Raw genomic sequence first — 19,224 nt, 5'->3', positions numbered from 1 at the left:
CCACTCCCAGTTCCAGCTTTCCACAGATGCACTCTCTTGGAGGCAGCAGATGACGGCTCAAGTAGCTGGGTGCCTGCCACCCATGTGGGAGACCCGGATTGAGTTCCTGGATCCCAGCTTTGCCCTGGCCCAGGCTCTGCTGTTTCAGGAATTTGGGGAGTGAACCAGTAGCAGGAAGCTCTCTTTGTCTCTCTGTTTTCCATCTCTCTGACTTCCAAACAAATAAAAAGTAAAGAAATAAACATTTAAAAAGATGCAGTGGCAATATAATCTTAAGAGAAACTTGTAAGTAGTATTTTGTTTCTCTGACAAGGGAGTAAGAGGAAACTAATAGCCACTGCTTTTGTACTTTGTGCCAACCTTTGTGCTGTTTGCTTTTTTATATATACAGGGATATGTAAAAAATTTCATGGAAAAATGGAACTGAAAATATGAGTTAATTCAGGTGGAAAATTTTTTGGAATGTGCATATTATGAAAAATCTGTGCATGGATATAAATTTTTTCTTAAAAATTTCCCATGATTTTTCTTAAAAGGATTTGTTCATTTTCAGACTCTGAGTTAGAGACAGGGAGAGAGAGAGAGATCTTCCATCTGCTGTTTCACTCCCCAGATGGCTGCAATGGCCAGCACTGGACCAGGCCAAAGCCAGGAGCCAGGAGCTTCATCCAAGTGTCCCACATGGGTGGCAGGGACCCAAACACTTGGGCCATCTTCCTCTGCTTTTCCCAGGCGCATTAACAGGGAACTGGATCAGAAGTGGAGCAGCTGGGACTGGGACTGGAACTGGCGCCCATATGGAATGCTGACATCACAGGCAGTGGCTTTACCAGCTACGTCATAACGCCAGACCCTTCCATGAACTTTTGAAGTACCCTCCCATTATCTCGGCCCTTCCAGAGCCCAGAGTGACAAATATGTCATCTCCAATTCAATGGTGGTAGACCATGGCTTAGAGAAGCTAAGTAGGCTGCCTGAGTTCACGTGGGATGTTTGTGGTTTCTCTGTAACTCAAACCCAGGCCTGTCTGACTTGAGATTACAGATGAAGAATGACCATGAAACTATAGAGGATAATGCAGATGGTAGTAGGAGGGACTAATACCCAGGACAGTTAGGTCCTCAGTCCAGTTGGGAGCAAGCAAAGGCTGAGGCACCATGTACTTTACCAAGCCTAGTTGGGGGCTGATGGACCTCATGAGTGAAGTCTCTGGAACTGAAATTGATGTTCTTCAAAGAGCTGAGTGAGGAGGAAGGGGAAAGATAGTAAGACTTGGGGGAAATTGTCAAGTTTGAGCTTTTTTTTTTTTTCTTTATTTTTTGACAGGCAGAGTGGACAGTGAGAGAGAGAGAGACAGAGAGAAAGGTCTTCCTTTGCCGTTGGTTCACCCTCCAATGGCTGCTACGGCCGGCGCACCGCGCTGATCCGAAGCCAGGAGCCAGGTGCTTCCTCCTGGTCTCCCATGCGGGTGTAGGGCCCAAGCACTTGGGCCATCCTCCACTGCACTCCCGGGCCACAGCAGAGAGCTGGCCTGGAAGAGGAACGACCGGGACAGAATCCGGCGCCAACCAGGACTAGAACCTGGTGTGCTGGCTCCGCAGGCAGAGGATTAGTCTAGTGAGCTGTGGCGCCAGCCAGAGTCTGGGCTTTTAAAACCTTAGGGATAGGCTGGCGCTGTGGCTCACTAGGCTAATCCTCCGCCTTGCGGCGCTGACACACCGGGTTCTAGTCCCGGTCAGGGCACCGATTCTGTCCCGGTTGCCCCTCTTCCGGGCCAGCGCCAGCCGCGGCGGCCATTGGAGGGTGAACCAATGGCAAAAGGAAGACCTTTCTCTCTGTCTCTCTCTCTCTCACTGTCTACTCTGTCAAAAAAAAAAAAAAAAAAAAAAAAAAAAAAAAAAAAAAACAAACCTTAGGGATAAGATGAGCAGAATCATTCTGCTGGGCGTTGAGGCATGCTGCAGGCTTGGCTGCATGGGGTTGGGGAAGTAGGATCGGCACTCAGAGAAGTGGCTTGGTCATAAGGTTGGCTTCCAAGGAGCAAGCACAGCTTTCTGTTATCTGGTGTTATAAATGAGAGTGAAGGATTCAGGCTTGATGTGGGCTGGCTGCAGCATTCTAAGGTGGGGCACAAGGAAAGGCAGGCAGCGGACGATGTTTGATTGATGTAGGGGAGCTCGAAAGGTGATGAACAGTCTGTTGGGAGCCAGTCTACAGTCAGCAGCTTTGAAGACAAGAGACAGCCCCCTGGGGAAGTGTGCTGTCCACTCTAGGCAGTGATGGGCCGTCATCAAAACGGCTGAGGTTAATTTCTACCCATCCTATTGGCCAAGATTCGGCAAAAATGGGGGAAGGGAAACATCCTCCCATTCGGGGATGTTACTACAGAGTGCTAGTGTACATGTATATTGACATAAATTTCAGAATATTTTGGCAGCATCATTAGAATACAAATTCACTTTCTTTTTAACCCAGCAATTCCACTTCTAGAATTTGAACTTGTAGAAATATTCACGTACACAGTGGTGTATTGTACACAGACATTCACGGCAGCATTCTTGAAAACAACAAACTAGCCAGCACCGTGGCTCACTAGGCTAATCCTCCGCCTTGTGGCGCCAGCACACCGTGTTCTAGTCCCAGTCGGGGCGCCGGATTCTGTCCTGGTTGCCCCTCTTCCAGGCCAGCTCTCTGCTGTGGCCAGGGAGTGCAGTGGAGGATGGCCCAAGTGCTTGGGCCCTGCACCCCATGGGAGACCAGGAGAAGCACCTGGCTCCTGCCATTGGATCAACGCAGTGTGCCAGCCGTAGCTCGCCGGCTGTGGAGGCCACTGGAGGGTGAACCAACGGCAAAAAGGAAGACCTTTCTCTCTGTCTCTCTCTCTCACTATCCACTCTGCCTGTCAGAAAACAAAACAAAACAAACAAACAAAAAAACAACAAACTGAATTTCTTGTCTCTTAATTAGGAATTTTTGCATAGTTTTTGTAACTCCCTCATAGGGCTTTCGGTAGCTATCCCTTAGCTATTATTTTTACAATAAACATGGGTTCATTTTTAACTTACCAGATTAGTCCATAACTGTTATAATTAAAGCCAAAATTTCATTACATATAATTTTTTTAGAAATTTATTTATTTATTTGAAAGGCAGAATTACAGAGAGAGAGAAAAAGAGAGAATCTTCCATCCACTGATTAACTCCCCAAATGGCCACAATGGCTGGAGCGGGGCCATTCTGAAGCCAGGAGCCAGGAGCTTATTCCTGGTCTCCCACATGGGTGCAAGGGCCCAAGGGCTTGAGACATTTTCCACTGCTTTCCCAGGTGCATTAGCTGGATCGGAAGTGGAGCAGCCAGGGCTTGGACTGGTGCCCATGTGGGATGCTGACACTGCAGATGGCAGCTTTATCCACTATAGCACAGCACCAGAGAGCTGGCCCCTATTACATATAATTTTTTTAAAAGATTTTACTTATTTATTTGAGAGGTAGAGTTACAGACAATGAGAAGGAGAGACAGAAAGAAAGGTCTTCCATCCACTGCTTCACTCCTCAAATGGCCACAACAGCCATATCTGAGCTGATCCAAAGCTTTGAGCTAGGAGCTTCCTCCAGGTCTCCCACACAGGTGTAGGGGCCCAAGCACTTGAACCATCTTCCATTGCTTTCCTAGGCCGCAGCAGAGAGGAGCAGCTGGGACTAGAACTGGCGCCCATATGGGATGCTGGTGCCACAGGTGGAGGATTAACCCACTGCACCACTGTGCTGGTCCCTACATGTAATTTTTAAAATTTGAAATGTATTCGTAGTTTTTTCATAATATGTATCCCATATTTATGATGACATTTTTTTTGCTTCACCCAAGTTTTTTTTGCACCAAAATAAGCTCATTCTTTTAATTGATTGATTTGAGAGGCAGAAAGAGGACGGGGGCGTCCTCTTGATGTGCTGAGGCACAGGAGGTTAAAGCCCCAGCCTGCAGTGCTGGCATCCCATATGGGCGCCGGTTCAGGTTCTGGCTGCTCCACTTCCAACCCAGCTCCCTGCTAATGTGCCTGAGGGAGCAGTACAAGATGGCGCAAGTGCTTGGGCCCCTGCACTCACATGGAAGAACTTGGAGGAAGCTCCTGGCTTCTGGCTTCGGGTTGGCTCAGCTGCAGCTGTTGTGGCCATTTGGGGAGTGGAACGGAAGACCTCACTTTCTGTCTCTCCCTCTCCTATCTGTAACTCTGTCTCTCAAGTAAATAGAATAAAATCTTTAAAAATAAAAAAAAAGATTTATAAAAAGAAAGGGGTTTCTCATCTGATGATTATAACCTAAGTCCCTGCAACAGCTAGCACTGGCTGGAGCTGAAACTGGGAGGTGGGAATAAAATCCAGGTTTCTCAGGGTGCAAGGACTCAACTGCTTGATCCATCACCACTGCCTTCCAGGGTCTGCTTTAGCAGGAAACTGGAGTCAAGAGCCAGAGCTGGGTGCTGAATCCAGGCATTCTGATATGGGATGTAGATATCTTAACCAACATCTTAACCATTAGGCCAAAAACTTGCTCCAATTCACGCTTTTAATTTTGTTTTCCATGAACTTGTTTATGTACCCTCATGTAAAAATACTCATTACTTTAAGAAAGTTATATGGGACAGCTTAACCTGCTGTCTGCAATGCTAGCATCCCAAATGAGTGCCGGTTCGAGTCCCGGTTCCTCTACTTCTAATCCAGCTCCCTGCTAATGTGCCAGGGAAAGCATTGGAAGATGGCCCATTTACTAAATTTATATTTAGTAAATATAAATTTCCAAAGTACAGTTTATGGATTACAATGGCTTCCCCCCCATAACTTCTCTCCCACCCGCAACCCTCCTATCTCCTGCTCCCTCTCCCATTCCATTCACATCAAGATTCATTTTCAATTATCTTTATATATAGAAGATCAATTTAGCATATATTAAGTAAAGTTTTCAACAGTTTGCACCCACATAGAACACAAAGTGTAAAATACTGTTTGAGTACTAGTTATAGCATTAATTCACATTGGACAACACATTAAGGACACAGATCCTACATGAGGAGTAAGTGCACAGTAACTCCTGTTGTTGACTTAACAATTTGACACTCTTGTTTAAGGCATCAGTAATCTCCCTAGGCTCTTGTCATGAGTTGTCAAGGCTATGGAAGCCTTTTGAGTTCGCCGAGTTCGATCTTATTTAGACAAGGTCATAGTCAAAGTTGAAGTTCTCTCCTCCCTTCAGAGAAGGGTACCTCCTTCTTTGATGGCCTGTTCTTTCTACTGGGATCTCACTCGCAGAGATCTTTCATTTAGGTTTTTTTGTTGTTGTTGTTGCCAGAGTGTCTTGCCTAAAATACTCTCATGGGCCCTTCGGCCAGATCCAAATGCCTTAAGGGCTGATTCTGAGTTATTTCTAATTTAAGAAAGTAGAGTGTTTTATTAAGTAGAAATATTCAGTGTAGGGACAGAGCCATACAAAGCACTTCAATATTTAAATAAGGAAACTTCGACTGTGTCAGTCCTGGTCTGCTCCTTCTAGAGCTGACCAGGCCGACCCCTGTGAGTTGACGATGGGGAGCCAGGGGGCTACTGATTGTCTTTCACAAGCTGTTGGGCAGTGCATCCCACATATGAACTCTCAACCACGTCTTTCTCATTTTCTTCCTTTCCTTAACATTTTAAAAAAAGATTTATTTATTTGAAAGGCAGAGGGACAAGGAAAGAGAGGGAAAGGCAGAGAGAAAGAGATCTTCCATCCACTGGCTTATCCCACAGTTGGCCACAACAGCTGGGGCTGGGCCAGCTTGAAACCAGGAGCCAGGAACTCCATCCCAGACTCCCATGTGGGTGCAGGGCCCCAAGCACTTGGGCCATCTTCCATTGCTTTCTCAGGCTCATTAACAGGGAGCGGGATCAGAAGTGGAATAGTTAGGATTTGATCCAACACCGTTATGGGATGCAGGTATAACAGGCCACAGCTTAACCCCCTGCACCACAACCCTGGCCCAGAATTGAGGTTTCAGGATGGAGCATATCAAGAATGGGACAGTTGATGCTTTGACTCTCTGCATAAATATGATGGAGCACAGATACAGCTTTTTGCTGACTGCATTCAACCCATCTGCAAAGTTGGTCCAGACTGTGTGTGCTTTGGCTGCTGTAACTGGAGGAGCCCCTTCAGTGGGAATTAAAGGTCTTTTTTTGTTTTTAAGCTGCGAGTAGTGTCATATAAGCAACTGAGAAGAAACAGAAATCCATTTCTGTGTGATGAGCAAAGTATACACAAAATGGAACCAGTTCCCAAGCATATAGGTTTGGTGTTCAGTGGCGTAGGCCCTGATTCCAGTGCTTGTGCACAGAGCTCAGAAACCAGCCCAGCAACACTATCTTGTTTACCAGCAACCCGTTCTCACAGCTCAGCTGGTGCACGAGTAGCCTCTGTGATGTGGGAGTCAGTGGTGTTCGTCCATTTAGAGCTTCTGTACTTCTTCATGGCTGGAATGAGAGGCAACCATATTTATTTCCGTCAGATCCACCTGGAGCTTATTTTGCCTGGAAAGCCACAGCAATAGGAAAGAACTATGTGAATGGGAAAACTTTCCTTGAGACGAGATATGAGAAAGATCAAATAAATGCAAATAGAAATAATGACAAAATAAAATGGATTACGAAGATCTGGAACTTGAAGAGACCATTCACACAGCCATCTTAACCCTAAAGGAAAGGTTTGAAGGGAAGTAACAGATTTAACGTGGGAGCTGGAATCTGCAATGAAGCTGGATTTAGGAAGCTTACCCCAACGGAGGTTAAGCATTATGTGACTGCCATAGCACAATAATGAAGCGACTGAGCAACTGGGAATTCCAGGTAGTGGATCTACTTGAACATGTGTAAATATGTTTTGTTTTTAGCCGGCGCCGCGGCTCACTAGGCTAATCCTCCACCTAGCGGCGCCGGCACACCGGGTTCTAGTCCCGGTTGGGGCGCCGGATTCTGTCCCGGTTGTCCCTCTTCCAGGCCAGCTCTCTGCTATGGCCAGGGAGAGCAGTGGAGGATGGCCCAGGTGCTTGGGCCCTGCACCCCATGGGAGACCAGGAAAAGCACCTGGCTCCTGGCTCCTGCCATCGGATCAGCGTGGTGCGCTGGCCGCAGCGCGCCGGCTGCGGCAGCCATTGGAGGGTGAACCAACGGCAAAGGAAGACCTTTCTCTCTCTCTCTCTCTCACTGTCCACTCTGTCTGTCAAAAAATAAAAAAAAAAAAAAGTTTTGTTTTGAAGATTTTTTACATACTTATTTCTACATGGTTTAGTGGACTGATATTTTTAAAATGGCCCTTATATATAATAAATTGTTAAATCCAAAAGAAAAAAAGAATGGGTCAATTAAGTTCTAGGTGATAAAGTTCTGATAAGATTTCCTTATTTAAACTTTTACCCTTCATGGATACACACAGATTAGAAATATTTTAAACAAAAATTACATATTTTAATCAATATTTTCTTGGTACTCAAACTTAATGCTTTATATGCATTAAAAAGAATTGCTAACAACATCTCTATGAAGTAATTCCTATTATAATCCCTGTTTTATAGTTGAGGAAAGAGATTTATAGAGTAAGCAATTTGACCCCAGGCTCATAGTTTCTCACTGTGTTTCGCTATCTCCTCCTTAGGGTTTCTGTGAAAATCAACCTCGTTTTTGTGAGTGAAAGGTCACTGTAGGACCCCACACTATATTCTTCAAAGCCGGTTCCCGAGAGTAGAAACTGCTACTCACTCTCCTCTGAGGAACAACCCTTCAAGAACAATACTTGGAAAGCAAAATAAAGTTAGAAAGGTAGATTCAGTTAACCTCCCAGTTAGAGGAACACTTTTGGATGGTAAAATAAACACTAAGGAAAGTACAACAATGAAAAGAAAAAAAATGACATCCAGTCAAGATGCAGGACCAGTTGTAATTTTCAAAATGGGCTTGTTTGGGGTGGGATTTTTTTTTTTTTTTTTACAGAGCTGAGACCTGCGGTTGCATTTTATGGCACAGTCTCTGGAATGGGGATGACCTGCTATAAAAGGGTAATTACATGGCCTCATAGATGGTGCGTACCTTCAACTGCTAATGAAGCCCTTGGAAAATGTGTCCCCACTCAGCAAATGAGGCTGGAGAGATCAGCAAGCCATCTGCCAAGGATGCGTCCTCTAGGCCCAGGCTGGCTTCATTATTTTCTCAGAGTCCTGCCACCAAGCCAACCATGGGCGATTTAGCACGCCACATTTCAAGCAGAACTTAATTCACCTAATATGCTCGTTTCTGTGTGCCACAAGTGAGACAAATACCCTGTGGTCAGGTGATGGCTGTCAGCTGTGCCCTTAGCAGAAGGTGTGAATGCTCGTGGTGAATTCTTCCTGATCCTGCTCCCAGGAAAAGCTCACCCAACAATTCGCCCAGGATATCAAGGATATCCGGTTCCTATCTGGCGCTGTGTCTGTGCCTTAATAAGGAGAAGAGGTAGAAAGCGCGTGTGCGCACACACATGTGTGTGTGTGTGAGAGAGAGAGAGAGTATGACAGTAGGGGCCATATGAAATAGTCTGACTACTTTATAATACTCAGCTCTGCCTTTGTTATGAACTCTCACTTTGTCAGGGTTTTGTTTTTGTTTTTGTTTTTCCTAAGAGAGACATAAACAGGCAGAGTGAGTTCCCATTTGTTGGTTCATCCTCCAGATGCCTGCAGGGGCCAGTGGGGCTGAAGCAGAAAGTGGTAACCCACTCTAGGTCTCCAGGTGGGTGGCAAGGACCCAGTTATTTGAGCTGTCACCGCTGCCTTCCAGGGTCTGTATTAGCAGCAAGCTGGAGTCAGGAATCAAACCCAGGTCCTCCGATTTGGGATACTGGCATCCCAACTGCTAGACGAAATGCCTGCCCCCTCACTTAGTGTCATACCCAAAAGAACTGGTGACCCTTCTTCTGTTCTGTATGCCGGTCACGCAGCTCTAAGGGACCTGACTGATCCTTCCTTCCTTTAAAGCCACATGCTTTTTCCTTTATGTCACAAACCTAAGAGCAGGGCAGTGAACTGTTACCCACAGTGGAAGTGACCACATTTGGTCCTAATACCCATGAGCCTGCTGTCCCAGTCAGAAAGTGACACATGAGTCCATCAAGAATGGGCCCAACATGCAATGGTAGGAAAGATGGGTTATAATAAACAGCATTTGGAGCCAACCCTGTGGTGTAGTTGGTTAAACCTCTGCCTGCGGCACCAGCATCCCAAATGGGTGCCAGTTCGAGTCCCAGCTGCTCCTCTTCCAATCCAGCTCTCTGCTAATGGCCTGGGAAAGCAGTAGAAGATGCCCCAAGTCCTTGGTCCCCTGTACCCATGTGGGAGACCCGGAAGAAACTTCTGGCTCCTGCCTTCAGATCGGCCCAGTTCCTACTGTGGCGGGATCTGAGGAGTGAACCAGCAGATGGAAAACCTCTCTCTCTCTCTGTCTCTCCATCTCTCTGTAACTCTGCTTCTCAAATAAATAAATAAATCTTTAAAAATAAATAAATAAACACCATTTTCTGAACAGTGACCCTTCTCAAACTTTGCATGTCTGAAGGAGCACCTGAGAGATGAGGAATGCAGTGAGCATCTTTTTTCCTAAACAGAGATGAGAGCAGCTCTCAGCTACCTTGGGCGTCATATTTACCTGGGAAGAATTGTTGGTGGGGATGCCTCACTCAAACTCTGTTGTCAGCCTGCCTGGCCTTGCATCCAGACTCTGCTGGCTGAGGTCGTTAGCCTCAGTGCTTCTTTTTGTAGAAATAACAGGAAAAGGGGGTGGAAAACAGACCTGTCTTACTAAAGTGGGTTGTCTTACTGATCAAATGCTTGCCAGGCATACAGTAAGCATGCCAGAAATAAATATGAGCTATTTTATTAATAGATTATTAATTATATATATTATTAATATCTATTTTATTAATGTAAATAGAAAGTACTGTTAATTGATCGGAATTGCTGTATACCTCAGGTGGACTGGGACACAGCAAAAGCAAAAATATAAGAAATGTAGCTTTGTGCAATAATTTATTTTTTAATGATTTATTTATCTGAAATGCAGTGCAATAGAGAGAGAGGGAAAGATCTTCCATCTGCTGGTTCACTCCCCAAATGGCCGCAACAGCCAGGGCTGGGTCAGACCAAAGCCAGGAGCCACATGAGTAACAGGGACCCAAGTACTTGGGCCATTTTCTGCTGCCTTCCCAGGCACGTTAGCAGGAAGGAAGCTGGGTCAGAAGCAGAGTAGCTGGGACTCAAACTGACACTCTGTTACTGGATGCTGATGTTGCAAGCAGTGCCTTAACTTGCTGTGTCATAATGCTGGCCCCTGTGCAAAAATTTAAATATTTTTCACAAAATCTAGAGAAATTGCTATTAGATATAAAAACGTATTGACTTTTCATTCTTTTTGTTTTTGTTTTTGTTTTTAGATTTTATTGATTTGAGAGCTAGAGTCACAGACAATGAGAGGGAGAGACAGAGAGAAAGGTCTTCCATCCCTGGTTCACTCCCCAAATGGCCTCAATGGACAGAATTGCACTGATCTGAAGCCAGAAGCCAGGAACTTCTTCTGGGTCTCCCATGTGGGTGCAGGGGCCCAAGCACTTGGGCCATCTTCTCCTGCTTTCCCAAGCCATAGCAGAGAGCTGGATTGGAAGAGGAGCAGCTGGGACTAGAGCTGGTGCCCATATGGGATGGTGGCCAAATAGGCAGAGGGTTAATCCACTGCACCACAGTGCCAGCTCTGACTTTTCATTCTTTTTTAAATTCATAAAAGGTTATTTACTGTTTGAGCGAAGATCTGATCTTGAGACTTGCCTTCCAGAACCACTGTCTTGGGGCAGGCATTGGCACAGAGGTTAAGACACCACTTGGGACATCAGCATCCCATACTAGAGTGCCTGGTGTTAAGTCCTAGATCCACTCCTGATTCCAACTCCCTGCTAACATGCATCTTGGGAAACAAGCTCAAGTACTTGTGTCCCTGCCACTCGGGTTGGAGACTTAGATTGAGTTCCTGTCTCCTGGCTTTGGCCTGGCCCAGCCGTATTTGTTGTAAGCACTTGGGGGAATGAACCAGCAGATTGGAGACCTGTGTTTGCCTGTTTGCCTGTCTCTCTCTTCCTTTCAAACAAACCAACCACAGGCTTGTCCTGGAGATGAGAGGGTGCTATGACTGGGAGGCAGTTAGGGCACAGCAAGGACCCTTCTTGGGATCTGCAGAACTCCATATTCTGACCTTGGTATGGTTCTGTTGTGACTAAGTTGTACATTTAGATTGTAAGTGCTTTCTGGTTTGTGTTATTTTCACAGTAAAAAGTTTGTATGACACATATCAGTTTTTAAAAATGGTATGGAATATTTCCAAATAAACTTGGCGAATGTTTCTTTGATATGGCACCAAAATGCACAAGCAACCAGCGTAACTCATTACATTCTGCAGTGTACACATATTTCAACATGACATGTTGTATAAAATAAATATATGTAAATGTCATTTGCCAATAAAAAAGCACATGCAACCAAATGAAAAAAGTAGACAAATTGGACTTTATTGAACTTAAAACTTGTACTTCAAAGGACACTATCAAGAAAGTAAAAATACAACTCACAGAATGGGAGAAAATATAGAAAAAGGACTATTGCAAATCAACAATGCAAAGACAACCTCATTTGAAAACAGGAAAAAAGTTTGAATAAACATTTCTCCAAAAAAGATATACAAATGATTGATAAGCATATGAAAATATGCTGTACATCATTAGTCACCAGAGAAATGCAAACCTGCACCACAGTGGAGTACCACTTCCTCTGCCCTAGGATGGCTAGAATCAAAAAGCCAGACAATCAGAGGTGTTGGCTGGGAAGTGCAGAAATTAAAGCCCTGAAACACTGCTAGTGTGAATACCAAATCGTGTAGCCACGTTGGGAAAGCATTGGGCAGTCCCCTACAAAGTCAGACTTAACATCCACTTCCCCTCCTTGGCATATACTCAAGAGAAACAAAAATATTTGTACACACAGAAAGGTGTGTGTGAATGTTTCAGAGAGGCAAAAGAAGTGGAAAATATGTAAGTGTTTATCAACTAATGGATTTACGAAATAGGATATACCCATACATTGGGATACAATTTAATTGTGTAAATGACGGAAGTTCTGCAGCATGAAAGAATGTTGAAAACAGTTATACTATGTGAAAGAAGCCAGTCACAAAAGACCACACATTGCATGGCTTTATTTCATAGAAAAGAAGTAATAGATAAAATTTGAAAGTAAAAGTGAGATTTGGTGAGGTATACCGGTACATGTTCCTAATGTAGAGAAGAGGAAATTACTTATTATACTATTGTATTATTCCGAGTCTCAACAGGATACTCTATTGGTACTTTAAAAAATTTGTAGAAGATGGAGTTGAAGAACAATTGAAATCTATTTTTCAGCAAAAAATTTTGAAATTGTACGTATGAGGAGGTCTCCAAAAAAGTTCATGCAAAGTGTGTGTTATGGAAAACTATGCCTGAATTAAAAAAATTTTTCAAAAATAAACTTACCTTTTAGTTCCATTTTCCATGAGATTTTTGAAGTATTCTCATATCAGGATAATTCAATAGAGATGATCAAGGATTGTGAAGGATATGAGAATTTATCCAGTGAGCATGCTAACCAGTTCAGCTGCTGCTATGGTTTGAACGTGTCCCACATAGTTTTTGTGTTGGAAACCTAATTTCTAAGGCATCAGTGTGGGGAGATGAGGCTTAACGGGTGGTGATCAGGATCCAGAGGTCCTGCCCTCTTGAGCGGATGGTTGTCAGTATCACAGGAGTGCATTCGTTACCATACAGTGGGCTTGGTCTAAAAGGGGCTTGGCTCCCTCTTGCTCATTTGCACTTCCAGTTTCTCTCATGGAATGGCACAGAATGAAGGTCCTTCCCAGATGTAGATCCCTTAAGCTTGGACTTCTCAGACTCCAGGAGTGTAAGAAATAACTTTCTTTTCTTTATAAAGTACTTAGTCTGTGGTATTCTGTGATAGCAGCACAAAATAGACCAAGTCACTTGCCATAGTTTCATGACTGCTGATGGAAGACACAAGACTCCTCGATCAGAGACAAGAGATTTTTTTTTTTTTTAAGATTCATTTATTTACTTGAGAGACAGAGCTACAGACAGAGAGAGGGAGACACAGAGAAAGGTCTCCCATATGTTGGTTCACTCCCCAGATGGCTGCAATGGCTGGAGCTGGGCAATCTGAAGCTAGGAGCCGGGAGTTTCTTCCTAGTCTCGCACAGGTGCAGGGGCCCAAGGACTTGGGCCATCTTCTACTGCTTTCCCAGACTAGCAGCAGGAAGCTGGATTGGAAGTGGAACAGCAGGAACTTGAACCTGCGCCCATATGGGATGCCAGCACCGCAGGCGGGTGCTTATCCTACTATGCCACGGTGCCGGCCCCAAGGATATTTGTACTCTGTATTTTACCATAATCAGTTTCTACATGAGTTGAAGGAAGAGTAAATGAGTTACAGGGTTTTTTTTTTTTTTTTTTTTTTTTATAATTTTTTTATTTTTGATAGGCAGAGTGGACAGTGAGAGAGAGAGACAGAGAGAGAAAGGTCTTCCCTTGCCGTTGGTTCACCCTCCAATGGCCGCCGCTGCAGCCGGCGCACCGCGCTGATCCGATGGCAGGAGCCAGGATCCAGGTGCTTTTTCCTGGTCTCCCATGGGGTGCAGGGCCCAAGCACCTGGGCCATCCTCCACTGCACTCCCTGGCCATAGCAGAGAGCTGGCCTGGAAGAGGGGCAACCGGGACAGAATCCGGCGCCCCGACCGGGACTAGAACCCGGTGTGCCGGCGCCGCAAGGTGGAGGATTAGCCTATTGAGCCACGGCGCCGGCTGAGTTACAGGGTTTTTTAAAAAAGGTAAAATCAGTATTTGAACTCTTAAAAAATGTATTGGATTATAAAATATTAAATACAGAAAATGCATGAAATCTATTTCTTAGACTATTCTTTGAGGACACACTTATAGAAGATCTGAAAACTTGTAAACAAATGGCATTTGGGGTTGAAAACCACAAGCTGAAACAGAATCCCAACGAATCCAAGCAAATCACTTGAACTTCTACACACAGTACTTAAGTTTCCCAGCAAAGTTCTTTAGAATGACAAGTTCAGTAAACGTGTGAAATGAAAATTCTTCATTTTCTTTCTGTAAATATATTTGTTTTCCCTTTATGTGAAAGGCAGACACACATGCACACACATAAGCACACCCATACACACGTAGGTCTTCCATCCCTCGGTTCACTCTCTGAATACCTGCGAGTAGCCAACAAAGCCACGCGCCCAGAGCTCCAGCTCAGTCTTCCACGTGTGTGCAGGGACCTGAGTACCTGAGCTGTCTCTGCTGCCTCCCAGGAGCCCATTAGCAGGAAGCTGGACTGAAAGTGGAGGAGCTGGGACTCAAACCAGGCACTCTGGTTCGGGATGCAGGCGTCTTTACTGTGACACCACATGCTTCCACTAATCTAACGTTCCAGGGTGGGGGGAAATTTACAGCAAAATAGAAAAAGAAAATTGGAAGCAAATTTCTATCTAGCACTTTCTACAATATTCTATGGGATCTATGACCAATAATAATTCAAAAAATACTGTCCTAAAAATTTTTAGATTAACAAAAACTCTCTAGAAATCAACTGAACACATCCAACCTGTAATTACCGTTGCATTTTATTGTTTTACTGAAACCTGATTAATTGCATGAACATACAACACAATCTCAGGGCAGCTGTGCCAGTGGAGTGTCTCTCTGAAACCCAGCAGTGTGCTGAGTACAAGCAAGCGAGAGAAGTGAGACTTTGGTGGGGACTGTGGGACTGGAATTTGGAGGCAGCAGTTTTGTAGAGTAACTTGAAAACTCTGTGTTTTGAAGGAGTGGGTTACCTAATTAGGTTAGAAACCATCTGTGTTCCATACAAATGGAGAGATGATCTCCTCACATTTTTCTTAGATTCCGGGAGCCATTTGTTTGATTATATGACCTTTTGTAAAGGCTCAAGGTCTCGACTGGAATATGTTTTCTATCGTGTTCCAAATGCAGATCCAGCCATTATTAAGAGGCCTGGCCTGTAGGCATCAGATTACTGCATTTCTTGTAAACCGGCTTAGTGGCAACAAAATCCAATTCATTCTAGACATTGAGGATTTTTTTTTAACTGAGCCCTTCAACTTTTCTCTGTTTCTTGGTTAAAGAAGAGCTGCAAATAACCCCATGGACCTGTTTCATTATCAGTTTTGCTTACTGTCAAAGATATGACCACGCAACCTTTTTCTTTCGTTCTGTATCTGTTATGTATAATTGTAGAATTTTATATTTTGTCTACTGAAATGTCTCCCTTTTTCTTAAGCAGCAATGGGAGGAGATTAAGAATTAGGATGTGTAGCCTCTCTTTTCATCTCTTAATCCCCCATGTATAACCTCTAGCATTAAGATAATGCTTCTGGGAATGTGCCATTGGTCTCTCTGAAGTGTGGGCCTGCTAGTGAGCAGGGGTGGGCTTGGCTACAGTTTCTCTGAGTCTGGGGTTCCCGTGAGTTTGGAGATGTAAGAAAGGATTAAAGATGTAAGAGAAGATTCATGACACGTATCTTAACTGGTTCTTATGGCTGAAATAAGACAGAGACTGAGAGTGTTACCTACACAGAATAGGATGTGGTTTAACATGAGGTGTTGTAGGGGGAGGATAGCCCTCCTTGCAACCCAGGCTTCTCACTGCCCTTTGCTTCAAGAGGCCTCATAAGTAACCCTCTTTCTCTTTTTTCCTGAATTTACCAGATGCTCAGAGCCATTCTTAATGTTCCGTTACCGTGACTGTTGGTTTTTAAAATTTTTAATCACTGTCATGATTTTTTTCCTCCTACCTTACCATATAGATGTAGCCAGCTGTGCTGTTCATGATATGCACTCCTATGTGCATGTGTAGACAGAAATACCATATACACGTGTGTATTAGCATGGGAGAATACTCAGAAAGCTCGCGGGAAGTGGAATGCAAAGATAAGTTTATTTTGGTGCAAGATGAATTTGAAATCGATGTGCCTTTTTTTTATGATACACATGTCCCATGAACTAATTGAACACCCCTTGTCATCATGTGTTTTAACAATTTTTTTGTGCCAAAATCAACTTATCTTTGAGTTCCGTTTTCCATGAACTTTTTGAAGTTCCCTTGCTGCTATACGTGTGACATACATGGATGTATATTTTTTCTTTCCTGCAAAATGATCGGTCACTGTTTTTGGAAAGGAGGGAGGAATGCACACATGGTGTCCTGTGCAGGATGCTTCCTGTTCCGTCCACAGCTTCTAGTTAGCATTTTCTTTTATGGCCAACAACCACCGAAGCTGATTAAAAACAAAAAGCAAATTAAAAAGGTTGGTTCCCATTCTGTGGAAGCAGTCTATTGATTTCCTTTCTTCCTGATACCAGGGGTTTTACTCAGGTTGCAGACGTGGCCCCGAGTGTAGGAGACGCAGCATCTGTTGGCAGAAAGTGAGAGCTCCAGGATTGCAATCTAAGCTTCCCCCAGCCTGCGTGGGTGGGCCTGACACTGGAGAAAAAGGACAGCTCGACCCTTTTGTCTCCCTCTGCCCTCCCCCTGCTGCCCTCCTCTCTCCACTACCCTGCTGAAGAACTCAAGCTCTGCTGCTCAGCCAGGCCTGTCCCCTCGAGAGAACGCTGGAGTCGCGGGCCCTGTCTGCTGTACTCTGCTCACCACAGTAGCATTGCCCGTGGGTTCCTGTAGCAGGTGGAATCAGCGTGATACACAAATTGACAGTCAACATCAGGTAATGGAAGCGCACATTCTGTTCCCAGATCACATAGGAAACACGTTGGCGACCATCTTTTTGTGTTGTTTCAGCGTCTTGGGTATTCTCAACATTGAGCGGTCAACCACTTCTTGCATTCCGCCCAACCCCCAGCCTGAAGCCTTAGGCCCCTCCCCTTCCTGCCTCTGACTGACACCTACTGCCTGCTCACAGGGTGCTTAGTCCATGTGAAAGGAGGATTTAGAGTTACTTTTTGGCTGAAGTTGGTAATAGGACTGGAAAGTAGATACGCTCTGAATGGTTTCCCCTGTGCACCAATAGCAAAATCGGGGAGACATTTTTGAGCAAGAGTTGTATGTTGAGTTGCTCAGAATTTATTGTTTCAGAAACAGACATTTGGGATATAGGCAAGTCTGGAGTTTCCAAGGACCTATCCCCTAAGAGATATGTTCACTCCTTTCATTATGGAGGCCTTGGCGTTTGGACATAAAAAAGGAACTAATGGTGAATATTAGAGACATCTTGGCGCTTGGGTTTGGGAGGGTGGAGTTAGTTTGGGCCACGTAATGCCCTGATAGCCGACTGTAAAAGGCGGTGTCTTTGCTTGTCTGTGACGCCTGCCTTGCTCTGCAGTCTGAGAAGTGCTTTGTCCTCCCCCAGGTCATCTGATGATACGTAGAAGACAGAGTCAGGGGGCCAGCGACATTGATTGCTTCTGTAGGATAGCAGTAGACACAGGGATGTGTCACTATTATTTATGCCTTGTTTAAAATGTACCATAATTAAAATAAATAAATATTTTTTAAAAAACTGAGCAGAATAAATGGTTTCGGGGAATTAGTCCTACAGAGTCCTTTGAAGTGTTCGCTTTGATCCTAAATGGTTGTAGTCTGTCATTATTCCTGTTTTTTTCTGCTTCCCTCCTCCTGAAACAAGCAAAAATAGAATTTTATCTTTTTTTTTTTTTTTGCCTTTTTCAATATTAGATAGAACTAGTGGCTTCTCACCCTCTCTGAGATGCAGAAGGAAATATGTGTCTTGTCATTTGCTTAAAGTTCAGCAACTTCCATCTCTGAGTTGGGATGGAAATGAACACAAATATGTTTGATCAGTCAGCATATAGATTTGCATGGCTAACTACACATTTTTCAGAAGTCCAGAAGGTTATACAAGGAGTCACAAACAGTTAATAGGAAATATAGATTATGAAAAATGATGTATGATTTAAAAAAAAACTTTCACCAAAATAAATTTACCTCTTAATTCCATTTTTTCACACACCTCTTGAAATACCCTCATTTATTTAAACGGCAGTTAGATATGGATGGGAGTAATCATGTTTTGAAAAGAGCATTTAGGCCGGCACCTTGGCTCACTTGACTAACTCTCTGCCTGCGGCGCCCGCACCCTGGGTTCTAGTCCCGGTTGGGGCGCCGGGTACTAGTCTCAGTTGCTCCTCTTCCAGTCCAGCTCTCTGCTGTGGCCTGGGAGGGCAGCAGAGGATGGCCCAAGTGCTTGGGTTCCTGTACCCGCATGGGAGATTGGGAGAGGAAGCACCCGGCTACTGGCTTCGGATCGGTGTAATGCCAGCCGTAGCCGCCATTAGGGGAGTGAACCAACAGAAGGAAGACCTTTCTCTCTGTCTCTCTCTCACTGTCTATAACTCTACCCATCCAAAAAAAAAAAAAAAAAAAAAAAAAAAAAGCATTTAGGGGCCAGCGCTGTGACGTAGTGAGTAAAGCCACTGCCTGCAGTGCCGGCATCCCCTAAGGGCGCCAGTTCAGTTCCAGCTGCTCCACTTCCGATCCAGCTCTCTGCCGTAGCCTGGGAAAGCAGTGGAAGATGGCCCAAGTCCTTAGGCCCGCAGGGAGACCCAGAAGAAGCTCCCGGCTTCAGATTGGCCCACATCCAACCGTTGTGGCTATTTGAGAAGTGAACCGGCAGATGGAAGACCTCTTTCTCTGTCTCTCTGTAACTGCCTTTCAAATAAATCTTAAAAAGAAAAAAAAGAGAGAAGAGAAAAGAAAAGAGAGCATTAAGATTTGGCAGAAGGCTGTCAGTTTACAGCCTCGTGATGATTGAACGTGTTGGTAAATATTGGAATAAAGGGGTCAAGGTAGGAGGCTTGATTTTGGAGCTTAACCTTGCAGGTCCTCATGAATGTTGGCAATACCTGTTGGAAATAAGCCGTGTCGCCTGCCTGCTTGACCATTATCTATGTCCCAATCAATTGGCACACACTCTTGTGAGAGAGAGAAGAGAGAGAGGGAGGGAGGGAGAGAGAGATGCCTGTGAGGTGGTGGTGGGCAGTGTTGGCAGGGGTGCAGGAGCTCCAGGGAAGAAAGCC

The 19,224-nt window shown here is 44.6% G+C and overlaps 1 protein-coding gene and 1 pseudogene across 4 annotated transcripts in view; both read left to right on the top strand.

Moving 5' to 3' along the window:
* Window positions 1-19,224, top strand: part of SHROOM3 (shroom family member 3) — a 350,654-nt gene that overhangs the window by 41,903 nt on the left and 289,527 nt on the right. The gene's annotated exons all lie outside the window — the stretch shown is intronic.
* Window positions 5,751-18,555, top strand: LOC138843551 (proteasome subunit alpha type-2 pseudogene; annotated as a pseudogene).

Source organism: Oryctolagus cuniculus, chromosome 8 (genome assembly GCF_964237555.1).
Source record: "Oryctolagus cuniculus chromosome 8, mOryCun1.1, whole genome shotgun sequence".
Taxonomy (NCBI): domain Eukaryota; kingdom Metazoa; phylum Chordata; class Mammalia; order Lagomorpha; family Leporidae; genus Oryctolagus; species Oryctolagus cuniculus.
Note: the sequence above shows the minus strand (reverse complement) of the source record. Positions and strands in the feature narration are given on the sequence as shown.